Source organism: Ambystoma mexicanum, unplaced genomic scaffold, assembly GCF_040938575.1.
Source record: "Ambystoma mexicanum isolate Mex_15411 unplaced genomic scaffold, UKY_AmexF1_1 Mex_scaf46, whole genome shotgun sequence".
NCBI lineage: Eukaryota > Metazoa > Chordata > Amphibia > Caudata > Ambystomatidae > Ambystoma > Ambystoma mexicanum.
Genome location: NW_027182462.1, coordinates 948,365 through 962,500, shown reverse-complemented (window position 1 = coordinate 962,500; position 14,136 = coordinate 948,365). Strand labels below are relative to the sequence as shown.

The following is a 14,136-nucleotide window of genomic DNA, read 5'->3' as shown; positions in this document are numbered from 1 at the left end:
CCCAGCCCTTTAGCAATCTCGATCTGCAAAACCTTCAACTCCTAATTCTCATGGCTCCCAGAAGCCCTAGCCCATATGCAAATGAGGCGAGTTCCTATCAGCATCCTTGTTCTGCTTGATTTTATCAAAGTGACTGCCTGATTAGTGAAAGGGTATTTATTCTCAGAGGTTTGCTTCAAAGGCGATAATGCAGTAAATAGACAACATTATTCTTTGTAAGTTGATATTGTCTCCTGGATCCTACTCCAGTAACCCTTTTTCTACCTTTACAAATGTCTTCCGTAAGTGGTGCTCAGCAGAAAATGGAGTATAATAACAGTTGACATTTTTTATTTTCTGTTCTATTTTCAAAAACCCTCCGTAGCTGTATTTAAAGCGCAAACACCCCATAAATAACTTGCAATGAGTATTCCATGTCTAAAAGGCAGAGGAGCTGTCATACAACATTAACTGACAATCAAGGAAACCTTGAGGTGAACCAAAAAATGTCCAGAACATTTATTGGTTCAATAATTCAGTTTTGAGGTGAATTAGTAAAAAGTTCCAAAGTTGCTCTAGGTGAGGCTTGAACTCACAACCTCGGCATTGCTCACTGCATGTACTGCTGTATAAGTACCGCGCGCTAACCGATTGCGCCACTGGAGCTGCTGTGTTTTGGTTTTCGACATGAAACTACACCCACAAACACACACACAAGTGTACAAAAGCACCCACAAGCTCTGGCATTGTCTTTTTAGCTGACACCAAATTATGGGTGCCTTGTAGTGCCCATATTGTGCCACTGGAGCTTACCTTTTAGCCTGATATACACTTTGCCACTGATGTTCAGCCAATGGTGCAGTCAAATGTCCCTTCTACATTTTTGTCATGCTGCAGGCAGTGCCACTGGAGCCAGCATGATGCTCTTCCTCATATTCAACACGTGTCAATTGAAACACCTCCCAATGTCATCTTGGCGATGCCTATAAACACCCCAGGACTTTGATGAATTTTTCTCAACAGCAAGTGAGGCAGTTTTCCTGCAAACGGCTGGATGTACCTCAACAAGGAACGCATTGTGGTTCTATTTTGAAGATGTTTGTGTTATTACCTGTAAAGACTTGAATGCCTAACATAATCCCTGTAGACGAGGTGGCCGAGTGGTTAAGGGGATAGACTGCTAATCTACTGTACACGCGTGGTTTCGAATCCCACCTTTGTCGATTTTAACTTTTGAAATCTTTTTTAAACATCTGCATTGCTCTAAGCACCATTGCCATTGGCTTTCAAAGAACATACAGACAAAAGTGAAAATATGCATGTTAGTTGATTAAGAAGGACACAAACAAGGTTGTCGTGTTACTGGCAGGAATGCAATCTGCTGTGCTTGACTACCCTTTGAGCCAGAATCCGGATAGAAATTTAAAAAAGCAAAGGTAATATCCATATTGTCTCTCTGCTGCCATGTACATGTTTTTTTCAACTTTCACGCATCACATCTCCTCATTAGTCACCCTAAAATTGCACGGAATACGCACAAATTAGCTGCTCCTCAAAAAATCGGCCAGAAAAAAACAGGTCAAATCACAATCATATACATACATTCTCACACACCCTTCAAATATGTCTACCCAGTAAACATCATGTTGTGTGCTCGTTGTGTTGCTGTTATGCGTCGTAACCTGAGGGGCTCTGTAGCTCAGTGGCAGAGCACTGGTCTTGTCGATCCTCATCAGGGCCTCCAAATGGTAATTTTCTTGAACATTGTTGAATAGGAACTGATATTGCACATTGTACCTGTGCAACCTTTTACCAATGGATTCGGGCCTATAACAAAGCCACAAGCGCAAGGTGTCTGAATAGTCTGTGGGGAAGGTCGGCTTTCTGGACCTAATTTCTTCAAGAAAAAGACCTTGATAATCTTGTGATGACAGATGCAGATGATCACGGTGAAGCCCTTACTCTATTGAACAGTACAGCGGTTCTGGGTTGCACGCCTTTCTCTATTTTCAGGGACGTTGATGTGGCAAAATTTAATTGGAAAAGGGTTATTGCCATCACTCACTATTTAAATTCAATGACATCACAGGAAGCAGCAGCATCTGAACTTTGATCTTGGCTGGAAACGTTGAATGATGCCAAACACTGGGAAACTGGAGCTTGCGTTATGCTGGTTTTACTACTAATGGTGTGCCATACGGAAGCTCAAGCACCTTCCTCTGGATTAGTGTTGTGAACCCTCCAGGAGCTCTTGTTATATTTTTCTGAACTTCAACTTGATGTGTTTATCTATCAATGGCCGGGTAAGGAAGAACGAGTCAACGATCTTGTTTCTATTATGACAAACATGATCTATTTTTCACTGACTTTGCACCACCATTGTTTTATCTCTTCTTTAAGCATGGGACTCGAGCACCGTTCCCAAACAGACGAGGTGGCCGAGTGGTTAAGGCGATGGACTGCTAATCCCTTGTGCTCTGCACGCGTGGGTTCGAATCCCACCTTCGTCGTATTTTTTCTTTATAGTCTGCATTTAAACATAGACCAAAGTCTTTCAACCTCCCTGTGAAAGACAGGAATGAGTACAGATATGGAAATAGAGATGTAAAAATAAGTTCATTGGTGCAGGCGGAGAATGAAATTAGTCAAAGACTTTCCTCGTAGGTTTCCATTCTTTACTATTATAGGAGCCAAAATCAGCGCAGTTAGTAAACTCCCAAGCTTACATCCCAAATTCTTTTTTCTTTTAGTTGTCTGCCTTTTACATGTTCCTTTTGCCATCATTCTGACCTGCTATCTAAACTCATGAACCTGTTCAGCATCCTACTCAATACATACATACCCGTAAAAGTACATACTCAAACGCATACCGACAATGTATCACCAACATAAGCACACACGCTTTCGCAAATCAGATGTATGATGACGTACTGAACACATGCAGAGATATACAGCCATTTTTACACAACCAGAAATTCATATACCTGGAGATCTACCTAGGTAAAACCCATGGTTTCTTTGCACTTTCTGTTGTTGGCTGTGAGCAAGCAGCAGGTGGCCTTGTAGCTCAGTGGCAGAGCACTGGTCTCGTAAACCAGGGGTCATGAGTTCAAACCTCATCAGGGCCTCGGGCGGATTATTTTCAAAAAGCACGGGGAAGAGAAGCCAGAGTTGCACCATCTACAGAGAACCTTTTATGACGGGATGCATCCTCATAATTGAAGTCTTCCACAGAAGGAGTGAAATAGAGTTCGAGAGGAAGGCCTAATGTTTTCAGGCAAAGACTGACAAAAACCTTGCAATGTCGCATGTAGCTGCTTTGGTGAAAAGACTGTTCAAGTTCACAATGCAACGGAGCGGTGTTCCCCATCTCCATACAATCATCTCTTTGATAATGTAAACGTGCCAGGCGTGTTGAAAGACAAAGACAGACACAACCGCACATACCAGTTGAAGAAAGACAGCCAGCAAACACATTTGTATAGAGGTAAGCAAGCCTCAATTAGAGATGTGAGTCCCTCCGTTTCTGCGGGAGTCCACAAGTTTAATAAAAAATGAACACATATCTTTCATGTTCTAATGATTACCAATCTTTCTGATTAGCTCTGCATAGCTCCAATGGCTATGTGTGTGTGTGTGTGTGTATGTGCCCGTGTGTGTAGGGGAAGGGGTCGGTAGATGTGTTCACGCAGAGCAAGTTGCATACATCGCCAACAGCCATTCTCTCCTGCTCCTGTGCATCCAGTTCGGAAGCGAACCCACCCAATTGTTCTATATGTCTGCTACCCTGACCGCATTCACACATCATTGGCTATTAGTATGCAGCTTGTGGGCGCTGTCAATGGGATATAAGCACCATTCCCCATGTCTGCAATAGCTAGACCAGATTCTGAGGTATAATGAGCAGGGGTCCAGGCACTTCGCCTGACAAACGCCGGGCTTAGCCCTGCCGGGCCTAGCCCTGAGGGGCCTAACTGGGCATGGCCCTGTGTAAGGTAGGGTGAGCAGGGGACCACTTGCAACTAACCTTCGGCACCAATCAGGCATGGAGAGGTCTGTGCAAATGCCCAGCCCTTTAGCAATCTCGATCTGCAAAACCTTCAACTCCTAATTCTCATGGCTCCCAGAAGCCCTAGCCCATATGCAAATGAGGCGAGTTCCTATCAGCATCCTTGTTCTGCTTGATTTTATCAAAGTGACTGCCTGATTAGTGAAAGGGTATTTATTCTCAGAGGTTTGCTTCAAAGGCGATAATGCAGTAAATAGACAACATTATTCTTTGTAAGTTGATATTGTCTCCTGGATCCTACTCCAGTAACCCTTTTTCTACCTTTACAAATGTCTTCCGTAAGTGGTGCTCAGCAGAAAATGGAGTATAATAACAGTTGACATTTTTTATTTTCTGTTCTATTTTCAAAAACCCTCCGTAGCTGTATTTAAAGCGCAAACACCCCATAAATAACTTGCAATGAGTATTCCATGTCTAAAAGGCAGAGGAGCTGTCATACAACATTAACTGACAATCAAGGAAACCTTGAGGTGAACCAAAAAATGTCCAGAACATTTATTGGTTCAATAATTCAGTTTTGAGGTGAATTAGTAAAAAGTTCCAAAGTTGCTCTAGGTGAGGCTTGAACTCACAACCTCGGCATTGCTCACTGCATGTACTGCTGTATAAGTACCGCGCGCTAACCGATTGCGCCACTGGAGCTGCTGTGTTTTGGTTTTCGACATGAAACTACACCCACAAACACACACACAAGTGTACAAAAGCACCCACAAGCTCTGGCATTGTCTTTTTAGCTGACACCAAATTATGGGTGCCTTGTAGTGCCCATATTGTGCCACTGGAGCTTACCTTTTAGCCTGATATACACTTTGCCACTGATGTTCAGCCAATGGTGCAGTCAAATGTCCCTTCTACATTTTTGTCATGCTGCAGGCAGTGCCACTGGAGCCAGCATGATGCTCTTCCTCATATTCAACACGTGTCAATTGAAACACCTCCCAATGTCATCTTGGCGATGCCTATAAACACCCCAGGACTTTGATGAATTTTTCTCAACAGCAAGTGAGGCAGTTTTCCTGCAAACGGCTGGATGTACCTCAACAAGGAACGCATTGTGGTTCTATTTTGAAGATGTTTGTGTTATTACCTGTAAAGACTTGAATGCCTAACATAATCCCTGTAGACGAGGTGGCCGAGTGGTTAAGGGGATAGACTGCTAATCTACTGTACACGCGTGGTTTCGAATCCCACCTTTGTCGATTTTAACTTTTGAAATCTTTTTTAAACATCTGCATTGCTCTAAGCACCATTGCCATTGGCTTTCAAAGAACATACAGACAAAAGTGAAAATATGCATGTTAGTTGATTAAGAAGGACACAAACAAGGTTGTCGTGTTACTGGCAGGAATGCAATCTGCTGTGCTTGACTACCCTTTGAGCCAGAATCCGGATAGAAATTTAAAAAAGCAAAGGTAATATCCATATTGTCTCTCTGCTGCCATGTACATGTTTTTTTCAACTTTCACGCATCACATCTCCTCATTAGTCACCCTAAAATTGCACGGAATACGCACAAATTAGCTGCTCCTCAAAAAATCGGCCAGAAAAAAACAGGTCAAATCACAATCATATACATACATTCTCACACACCCTTCAAATATGTCTACCCAGTAAACATCATGTTGTGTGCTCGTTGTGTTGCTGTTATGCGTCGTAACCTGAGGGGCTCTGTAGCTCAGTGGCAGAGCACTGGTCTTGTCGATCCTCATCAGGGCCTCCAAATGGTAATTTTCTTGAACATTGTTGAATAGGAACTGATATTGCACATTGTACCTGTGCAACCTTTTACCAATGGATTCGGGCCTATAACAAAGCCACAAGCGCAAGGTGTCTGAATAGTCTGTGGGGAAGGTCGGCTTTCTGGACCTAATTTCTTCAAGAAAAAGACCTTGATAATCTTGTGATGACAGATGCAGATGATCACGGTGAAGCCCTTACTCTATTGAACAGTACAGCGGTTCTGGGTTGCACGCCTTTCTCTATTTTCAGGGACGTTGATGTGGCAAAATTTAATTGGAAAAGGGTTATTGCCATCACTCACTATTTAAATTCAATGACATCACAGGAAGCAGCAGCATCTGAACTTTGATCTTGGCTGGAAACGTTGAATGATGCCAAACACTGGGAAACTGGAGCTTGCGTTATGCTGGTTTTACTACTAATGGTGTGCCATACGGAAGCTCAAGCACCTTCCTCTGGATTAGTGTTGTGAACCCTCCAGGAGCTCTTGTTATATTTTTCTGAACTTCAACTTGATGTGTTTATCTATCAATGGCCGGGTAAGGAAGAACGAGTCAACGATCTTGTTTCTATTATGACAAACATGATCTATTTTTCACTGACTTTGCACCACCATTGTTTTATCTCTTCTTTAAGCATGGGACTCGAGCACCGTTCCCAAACAGACGAGGTGGCCGAGTGGTTAAGGCGATGGACTGCTAATCCATTGTGCTCTGCACGCGTGGGTTCGAATCCCACCTTCGTCGTATTTTTTCTTTATAGTCTGCATTTAAACATAGACCAAAGTCTTTCAACCTCCCTGTGAAAGACAGGAATGAGTACAGATATGGAAATAGAGATGTAAAAATAAGTTCATTGGTGCAGGCGGAGAATGAAATTAGTCAAAGACTTTCCTCGTAGGTTTCCATTCTTTACTATTATAGGAGCCAAAATCAGCGCAGTTAGTAAACTCCCAAGCTTACATCCCAAATTCTTTTTTCTTTTAGTTGTCTGCCTTTTACATGTTCCTTTTGCCATCATTCTGACCTGCTATCTAAACTCATGAACCTGTTCAGCATCCTACTCAATACATACATACCCGTAAAAGTACATACTCAAACGCATACCGACAATGTATCACCAACATAAGCACACACGCTTTCGCAAATCAGATGTATGATGACGTACTGAACACATGCAGAGATATACAGCCATTTTTACACAACCAGAAATTCATATACCTGGAGATCTACCTAGGTAAAACCCATGGTTTCTTTGCACTTTCTGTTGTTGGCTGTGAGCAAGCAGCAGGTGGCCTTGTAGCTCAGTGGCAGAGCACTGGTCTCGTAAACCAGGGGTCATGAGTTCAAACCTCATCAGGGCCTCGGGCGGATTATTTTCAAAAAGCACGGGGAAGAGAAGCCAGAGTTGCACCATCTACAGAGAACCTTTTATGACGGGATGCATCCTCATAATTGAAGTCTTCCACAGAAGGAGTGAAATAGAGTTCGAGAGGAAGGCCTAATGTTTTCAGGCAAAGACTGACAAAAACCTTGCAATGTCGCATGTAGCTGCTTTGGTGAAAAGACTGTTCAAGTTCACAATGCAACGGAGGGGTGTTCCCCATCTCCATACAATCATCTCTTTGATAATGTAAACGTGCCAGGCGTGTTGAAAGACAAAGACAGACACAACCGCACATACCAGTTGAAGAAAGACAGCCAGCAAACACATTTGTATAGAGGTAAGCAAGCCTCAATTAGAGATGTGAGTCCCTCCGTTTCTGCGGGAGTCCACAAGTTTAATAAAAAATGAACACATATCTTTCATGTTCTAATGATTACCAATCTTTCTGATTAGCTCTGCATAGCTCCAATGGCTATGTGTGTGTGTGTGTGTGTATGTGCCCGTGTGTGTAGGGGAAGGGGTCGGTAGATGTGTTCACGCAGAGCAAGTTGCATACATCGCCAACAGCCATTCTCTCCTGCTCCTGTGCATCCAGTTCGGAAGCGAACCCACCCAATTGTTCTATATGTCTGCTACCCTGACCGCATTCACACATCATTGGCTATTAGTATGCAGCTTGTGGGCGCTGTCAATGGGATATAAGCACCATTCCCCATGTCTGCAATAGCTAGACCAGATTCTGAGGTATAATGAGCAGGGGTCCAGGCACTTCGCCTGACAAACGCCGGGCTTAGCCCTGCCGGGCCTAGCCCTGAGGGGCCTAACTGGGCATGGCCCTGTGTAAGGTAGGGTGAGCAGGGGACCACTTGCAACTAACCTTCGGCACCAATCAGGCATGGAGAGGTCTGTGCAAATGCCCAGCCCTTTAGCAATCTCGATCTGCAAAACCTTCAACTCCTAATTCTCATGGCTCCCAGAAGCCCTAGCCCATATGCAAATGAGGCGAGTTCCTATCAGCATCCTTGTTCTGCTTGATTTTATCAAAGTGACTGCCTGATTAGTGAAAGGGTATTTATTCTCAGAGGTTTGCTTCAAAGGCGATAATGCAGTAAATAGACAACATTATTCTTTGTAAGTTGATATTGTCTCCTGGATCCTACTCCAGTAACCCTTTTTCTACCTTTACAAATGTCTTCCGTAAGTGGTGCTCAGCAGAAAATGGAGTATAATAACAGTTGACATTTTTTATTTTCTGTTCTATTTTCAAAAACCCTCCGTAGCTGTATTTAAAGCGCAAACACCCCATAAATAACTTGCAATGAGTATTCCATGTCTAAAAGGCAGAGGAGCTGTCATACAACATTAACTGACAATCAAGGAAACCTTGAGGTGAACCAAAAAATGTCCAGAACATTTATTGGTTCAATAATTCAGTTTTGAGGTGAATTAGTAAAAAGTTCCAAAGTTGCTCCAGGTGAGGCTTGAACTCACAACCTCGGCATTGCTCACTGCATGTACTGCTGTATAAGTACCGCGCGCTAACCGATTGCGCCACTGGAGCTGCTGTGTTTTGGTTTTCGACATGAAACTACACCCACAAACACACACACAAGTGTACAAAAGCACCCACAAGCTCTGGCATTGTCTTTTTAGCTGACACCAAATTATGGGTGCCTTGTAGTGCCCATATTGTGCCACTGGAGCTTACCTTTTAGCCTGATATACACTTTGCCACTGATGTTCAGCCAATGGTGCAGTCAAATGTCCCTTCTACATTTTTGTCATGCTGCAGGCAGTGCCACTGGAGCCAGCATGATGCTCTTCCTCATATTCAACACGTGTCAATTGAAACACCTCCCAATGTCATCTTGGCGATGCCTATAAACACCCCAGGACTTTGATGAATTTTTCTCAACAGCAAGTGAGGCAGTTTTCCTGCAAACGGCTGGATGTACCTCAACAAGGAACGCATTGTGGTTCTATTTTGAAGATGTTTGTGTTATTACCTGTAAAGACTTGAATGCCTAACATAATCCCTGTAGACGAGGTGGCCGAGTGGTTAAGGCGATGGACTGCTAATCTACTGTACACGCGTGGTTTCGAATCCCACCTTTGTCGATTTTAACTTTTGAAATCTTTTTTAAACATCTGCATTGCTCTAAGCACCATTGCCATTGGCTTTCAAAGAACATACAGACAAAAGTGAAAATATGCATGTTAGTTGATTAAGAAGGACACAAACAAGGTTGTCGTGTTACTGGCAGGAATGCAATCTGCTGTGCTTGACTACCCTTTGAGCCAGAATCCGGATAGAAATTTAAAAAAGCAAAGGTAATATCCATATTGTCTCTCTGCTGCCATGTACATGTTTTTTTCAACTTTCACGCATCACATCTCCTCATTAGTCACCCTAAAATTGCACGGAATACGCACAAATTAGCTGCTCCTCAAAAAATCGGCCAGAAAAAAACAGGTCAAATCACAATCATATACATACATTCTCACACACCCTTCAAATATGTCTACCCAGTAAACATCATGTTGTGTGCTCGTTGTGTTGCTGTTATGTGTCGTAACCTGAGGGGCTCTGTAGCTCAGTGGCAGAGCACTGGTCTTGTAAACCAGGGGTCGTGAGTTCGATCCTCATCAGGGCCTCCAAATGGTAATTTTCTTGAACATTGTTGAATAGGAACTGATATTGCACATTGTACCTGTGCAACCTTTTACCAATGGATTCGGGCCTATAACAAAGCCACAAGCGCAAGGTGTCTGAATAGTCTGTGGGGAAGGTCGGCTTTCTGGACCTAATTTCTTCAAGAAAAAGACCTTGATAATCTTGTGATGACAGATGCAGATGATCACGGTGAAGCCCTTACTCTATTGAACAGTACAGCGGTTCTGGGTTGCACGCCTTTCTCTATTTTCAGGGACGTTGATGTGGCAAAATTTAATTGGAAAAGGGTTATTGCCATCACTCACTATTTAAATTCAATGACATCACAGGAAGCAGCAGCATCTGAACTTTGATCTTGGCTGGAAACGTTGAATGATGCCAAACACTGGGAAACTGGAGCTTGCGTTATGCTGGTTTTACTACTAATGGTGTGCCATACGGAAGCTCAAGCACCTTCCTCTGGATTAGTGTTGTGAACCCTCCAGGAGCTCTTGTTATATTTTTCTGAACTTCAACTTGATGTGTTTATCTATCAATGGCCGGGTAAGGAAGAACGAGTCAACGATCTTGTTTCTATTATGACAAACATGATCTATTTTTCACTGACTTTGCACCACCATTGTTTTATCTCTTCTTTAAGCATGGGACTCGAGCACCGTTCCCAAACAGACGAGGTGGCCGAGTGGTTAAGGCGATGGACTGCTAATCCATTGTGCTCTGCACGCGTGGGTTCGAATCCCACCTTCGTCGTATTTTTTCTTTATAGTCTGCATTTAAACATAGACCAAAGTCTTTCAACCTCCCTGTGAAAGACAGGAATGAGTACAGATATGGAAATAGAGATGTAAAAATAAGTTCATTGGTGCAGGCGGAGAATGAAATTAGTCAAAGACTTTCCTCGTAGGTTTCCATTCTTTACTATTATAGGAGCCAAAATCAGCGCAGTTAGTAAACTCCCAAGCTTACATCCCAAATTCTTTTTTCTTTTAGTTGTCTGCCTTTTACATGTTCCTTTTGCCATCATTCTGACCTGCTATCTAAACTCATGAACCTGTTCAGCATCCTACTCAATACATACATACCCGTAAAAGTACATACTCAAACGCATACCGACAATGTATCACCAACATAAGCACACACGCTTTCGCAAATCAGATGTATGATGACGTACTGAACACATGCAGAGATATACAGCCATTTTTACACAACCAGAAATTCATATACCTGGAGATCTACCTAGGTAAAACCCATGGTTTCTTTGCACTTTCTGTTGTTGGCTGTGAGCAAGCAGCAGGTGGCCTTGTAGCTCAGTGGCAGAGCACTGGTCTCGTAAACCAGGGGTCATGAGTTCAAACCTCATCAGGGCCTCGGGCGGATTATTTTCAAAAAGCACGGGGAAGAGAAGCCAGAGTTGCACCGTCTACAGAGAACCTTTTATGACGGGATGCATCCTCATAATTGAAGTCTTCCACAGAAGGAGTGAAATAGAGTTCGAGAGGAAGGCCTAATGTTTTCAGGCAAAGACTGACAAAAACCTTGCAATGTCGCATGTAGCTGCTTTGGTGAAAAGACTGTTCAAGTTCACAATGCAACGGAGGGGTGTTCCCCATCTCCATACAATCATCTCTTTGATAATGTAAACGTGCCAGGCGTGTTGAAAGACAAAGACAGACACAACCGCACATACCAGTTGAAGAAAGACAGCCAGCAAACACATTTGTATAGAGGTAAGCAAGCCTCAATTAGAGATGTGAGTCCCTCCGTTTCTGCGGGAGTCCACAAGTTTAATAAAAAATGAACACATATCTTTCATGTTCTAATGATTACCAATCTTTCTGATTAGCTCTGCATAGCTCCAATGGCTATGTGTGTGTGTGTGTGTGTATGTGCCCGTGTGTGTAGGGGAAGGGGTCGGTAGATGTGTTCACGCAGAGCAAGTTGCATACATCGCCAACAGCCATTCTCTCCTGCTCCTGTGCATCCAGTTCGGAAGCGAACCCACCCAATTGTTCTATATGTCTGCTACCCTGACCGCATTCACACATCATTGGCTATTAGTATGCAGCTTGTGGGCGCTGTCAATGGGATATAAGCACCATTCCCCATGTCTGCAATAGCTAGACCAGATTCTGAGGTATAATGAGCAGGGGTCCAGGCACTTCGCCTGACAAACGCCGGGCTTAGCCCTGCCGGGCCTAGCCCTGAGGGGCCTAACTGGGCATGGCCCTGTGTAAGGTAGGGTGAGCAGGGGACCACTTGCAACTAACCTTCGGCACCAATCAGGCATGGAGAGGTCTGTGCAAATGCCCAGCCCTTTAGCAATCTCGATCTGCAAAACCTTCAACTCCTAATTCTCATGGCTCCCAGAAGCCCTAGCCCATATGCAAATGAGGCGAGTTCCTATCAGCATCCTTGTTCTGCTTGATTTTATCAAAGTGACTGCCTGATTAGTGAAAGGGTATTTATTCTCAGAGGTTTGCTTCAAAGGCGATAATGCAGTAAATAGACAACATTATTCTTTGTAAGTTGATATTGTCTCCTGGATCCTACTCCAGTAACCCTTTTTCTACCTTTACAAATGTCTTCCGTAAGTGGTGCTCAGCAGAAAATGGAGTATAATAACAGTTGACATTTTTTATTTTCTGTTCTATTTTCAAAAACCCTCCGTAGCTGTATTTAAAGCGCAAACACCCCATAAATAACTTGCAATGAGTATTCCATGTCTAAAAGGCAGAGGAGCTGTCATACAACATTAACTGACAATCAAGGAAACCTTGAGGTGAACCAAAAAATGTCCAGAACATTTATTGGTTCAATAATTCAGTTTTGAGGTGAATTAGTAAAAAGTTCCAAAGTTGCTCCAGGTGAGGCTTGAACTCACAACCTCGGCATTGCTCACTGCATGTACTGCTGTATAAGTACCGCGCGCTAACCGATTGCGCCACTGGAGCTGCTGTGTTTTGGTTTTCGACATGAAACTACACCCACAAACACACACACAAGTGTACAAAAGCACCCACAAGCTCTGGCATTGTCTTTTTAGCTGACACCAAATTATGGGTGCCTTGTAGTGCCCATATTGTGCCACTGGAGCTTACCTTTTAGCCTGATATACACTTTGCCACTGATGTTCAGCCAATGGTGCAGTCAAATGTCCCTTCTACATTTTTGTCATGCTGCAGGCAGTGCCACTGGAGCCAGCATGATGCTCTTCCTCATATTCAACACGTGTCAATTGAAACACCTCCCAATGTCATCTTGGCGATGCCTATAAACACCCCAGGACTTTGATGAATTTTTCTCAACAGCAAGTGAGGCAGTTTTCCTGCAAACGGCTGGATGTACCTCAACAAGGAACGCATTGTGGTTCTATTTTGAAGATGTTTGTGTTATTACCTGTAAAGACTTGAATGCCTAACATAATCCCTGTAGACGAGGTGGCCGAGTGGTTAAGGCGATGGACTGCTAATCTACTGTACACGCGTGGTTTCGAATCCCACCTTTGTCGATTTTAACTTTTGAAATCTTTTTTAAACATCTGCATTGCTCTAAGCACCATTGCCATTGGCTTTCAAAGAACATACAGACAAAAGTGAAAATATGCATGTTAGTTGATTAAGAAGGACACAAACAAGGTTGTCGTGTTACTGGCAGGAATGCAATCTGCTGTGCTTGACTACCCTTTGAGCCAGAATCCGGATAGAAATTTAAAAAAGCAAAGGTAATATCCATATTGTCTCTCTGCTGCCATGTACATGTTTTTTTCAACTTTCACGCATCACATCTCCTCATTAGTCACCCTAAAATTGCACGGAATACGCACAAATTAGCTGCTCCTCAAAAAATCGGCCAGAAAAAAACAGGTCAAATCACAATCATATACATACATTCTCACACACCCTTCAAATATGTCTACCCAGTAAACATCATGTTGTGTGCTCGTTGTGTTGCTGTTATGCGTCGTAACCTGAGGGGCTCTGTAGCTCAGTGGCAGAGCACTGGTCTTGTAAACCAGGGGTCGTGAGTTCGATCCTCATCAGGGCCTCCAAATGGTAATTTTCTTGAACATTGTTGAATAGGAACTGATATTGCACATTGTACCTGTGCAACCTTTTACCAATGGATTCGGGCCTATAACAAAGCCACAAGCGCAAGGTGTCTGAATAGTCTGTGGGGAAGGTCGGCTTTCTGGACCTAATTTCTTCAAGAAAAAGACCTTGATAATCTTGTGATGACAGATGCAGATGATCACGGTGAAGCCCTTACTCTATTGAACAGTACAGCGGTT

At 43.3% G+C, this 14,136-nt stretch overlaps 14 non-coding genes across 14 annotated transcripts; 10 read left to right on the top strand and 4 right to left on the bottom strand.

Moving 5' to 3' along the window:
* Positions 1–550: 550 nt before the first annotated feature.
* Positions 551–645, bottom strand: TRNAI-UAU (transfer RNA isoleucine (anticodon UAU)). Its single transcript has 2 exons — positions 608–645; positions 551–586 (listed from the first exon to the last, which is right to left on the bottom strand). It is a non-coding gene; the product is annotated as a tRNA-Ile (tRNA).
* Positions 646–2,407: 1,762 nt separating this feature from the next.
* On the top strand, positions 2,408–2,489 carry TRNAS-GCU (transfer RNA serine (anticodon GCU)). Its single transcript has one exon. It is a non-coding gene; the product is annotated as a tRNA-Ser (tRNA).
* A 546-nt stretch (positions 2,490–3,035) lies between these two features.
* Positions 3,036–3,107, top strand: TRNAT-CGU (transfer RNA threonine (anticodon CGU)). Its single transcript has one exon. It is a non-coding gene; the product is annotated as a tRNA-Thr (tRNA).
* A 1,488-nt stretch (positions 3,108–4,595) lies between these two features.
* TRNAI-UAU (transfer RNA isoleucine (anticodon UAU)) lies at positions 4,596–4,690 on the bottom strand. Its single transcript has 2 exons — positions 4,653–4,690; positions 4,596–4,631 (listed from the first exon to the last, which is right to left on the bottom strand). It is a non-coding gene; the product is annotated as a tRNA-Ile (tRNA).
* A 1,762-nt stretch (positions 4,691–6,452) lies between these two features.
* On the top strand, positions 6,453–6,534 carry TRNAS-GCU (transfer RNA serine (anticodon GCU)). The gene has a single exon. It is a non-coding gene; the product is annotated as a tRNA-Ser (tRNA).
* Positions 6,535–7,080: 546 nt separating this feature from the next.
* On the top strand, positions 7,081–7,152 carry TRNAT-CGU (transfer RNA threonine (anticodon CGU)). The gene has a single exon. It is a non-coding gene; the product is annotated as a tRNA-Thr (tRNA).
* A 1,488-nt stretch (positions 7,153–8,640) lies between these two features.
* Positions 8,641–8,735, bottom strand: TRNAI-UAU (transfer RNA isoleucine (anticodon UAU)). Its single transcript has 2 exons — positions 8,698–8,735; positions 8,641–8,676 (listed from the first exon to the last, which is right to left on the bottom strand). It is a non-coding gene; the product is annotated as a tRNA-Ile (tRNA).
* Positions 8,736–9,215: 480 nt separating this feature from the next.
* TRNAS-GCU (transfer RNA serine (anticodon GCU)) lies at positions 9,216–9,292 on the top strand. Its single transcript has one exon. It is a non-coding gene; the product is annotated as a tRNA-Ser (tRNA).
* A 465-nt stretch (positions 9,293–9,757) lies between these two features.
* On the top strand, positions 9,758–9,829 carry TRNAT-UGU (transfer RNA threonine (anticodon UGU)). Its single transcript has one exon. It is a non-coding gene; the product is annotated as a tRNA-Thr (tRNA).
* A 687-nt stretch (positions 9,830–10,516) lies between these two features.
* Positions 10,517–10,598, top strand: TRNAS-GCU (transfer RNA serine (anticodon GCU)). Its single transcript has one exon. It is a non-coding gene; the product is annotated as a tRNA-Ser (tRNA).
* A 546-nt stretch (positions 10,599–11,144) lies between these two features.
* TRNAT-CGU (transfer RNA threonine (anticodon CGU)) lies at positions 11,145–11,216 on the top strand. Its single transcript has one exon. It is a non-coding gene; the product is annotated as a tRNA-Thr (tRNA).
* Positions 11,217–12,704: 1,488 nt separating this feature from the next.
* TRNAI-UAU (transfer RNA isoleucine (anticodon UAU)) lies at positions 12,705–12,799 on the bottom strand. The gene is made up of 2 exons: positions 12,762–12,799; positions 12,705–12,740 (listed from the first exon to the last, which is right to left on the bottom strand). It is a non-coding gene; the product is annotated as a tRNA-Ile (tRNA).
* A 480-nt stretch (positions 12,800–13,279) lies between these two features.
* TRNAS-GCU (transfer RNA serine (anticodon GCU)) lies at positions 13,280–13,356 on the top strand. Its single transcript has one exon. It is a non-coding gene; the product is annotated as a tRNA-Ser (tRNA).
* A 465-nt stretch (positions 13,357–13,821) lies between these two features.
* TRNAT-UGU (transfer RNA threonine (anticodon UGU)) lies at positions 13,822–13,893 on the top strand. The gene has a single exon. It is a non-coding gene; the product is annotated as a tRNA-Thr (tRNA).
* The last annotated feature ends 243 nt before the right edge of the window (positions 13,894–14,136 follow it).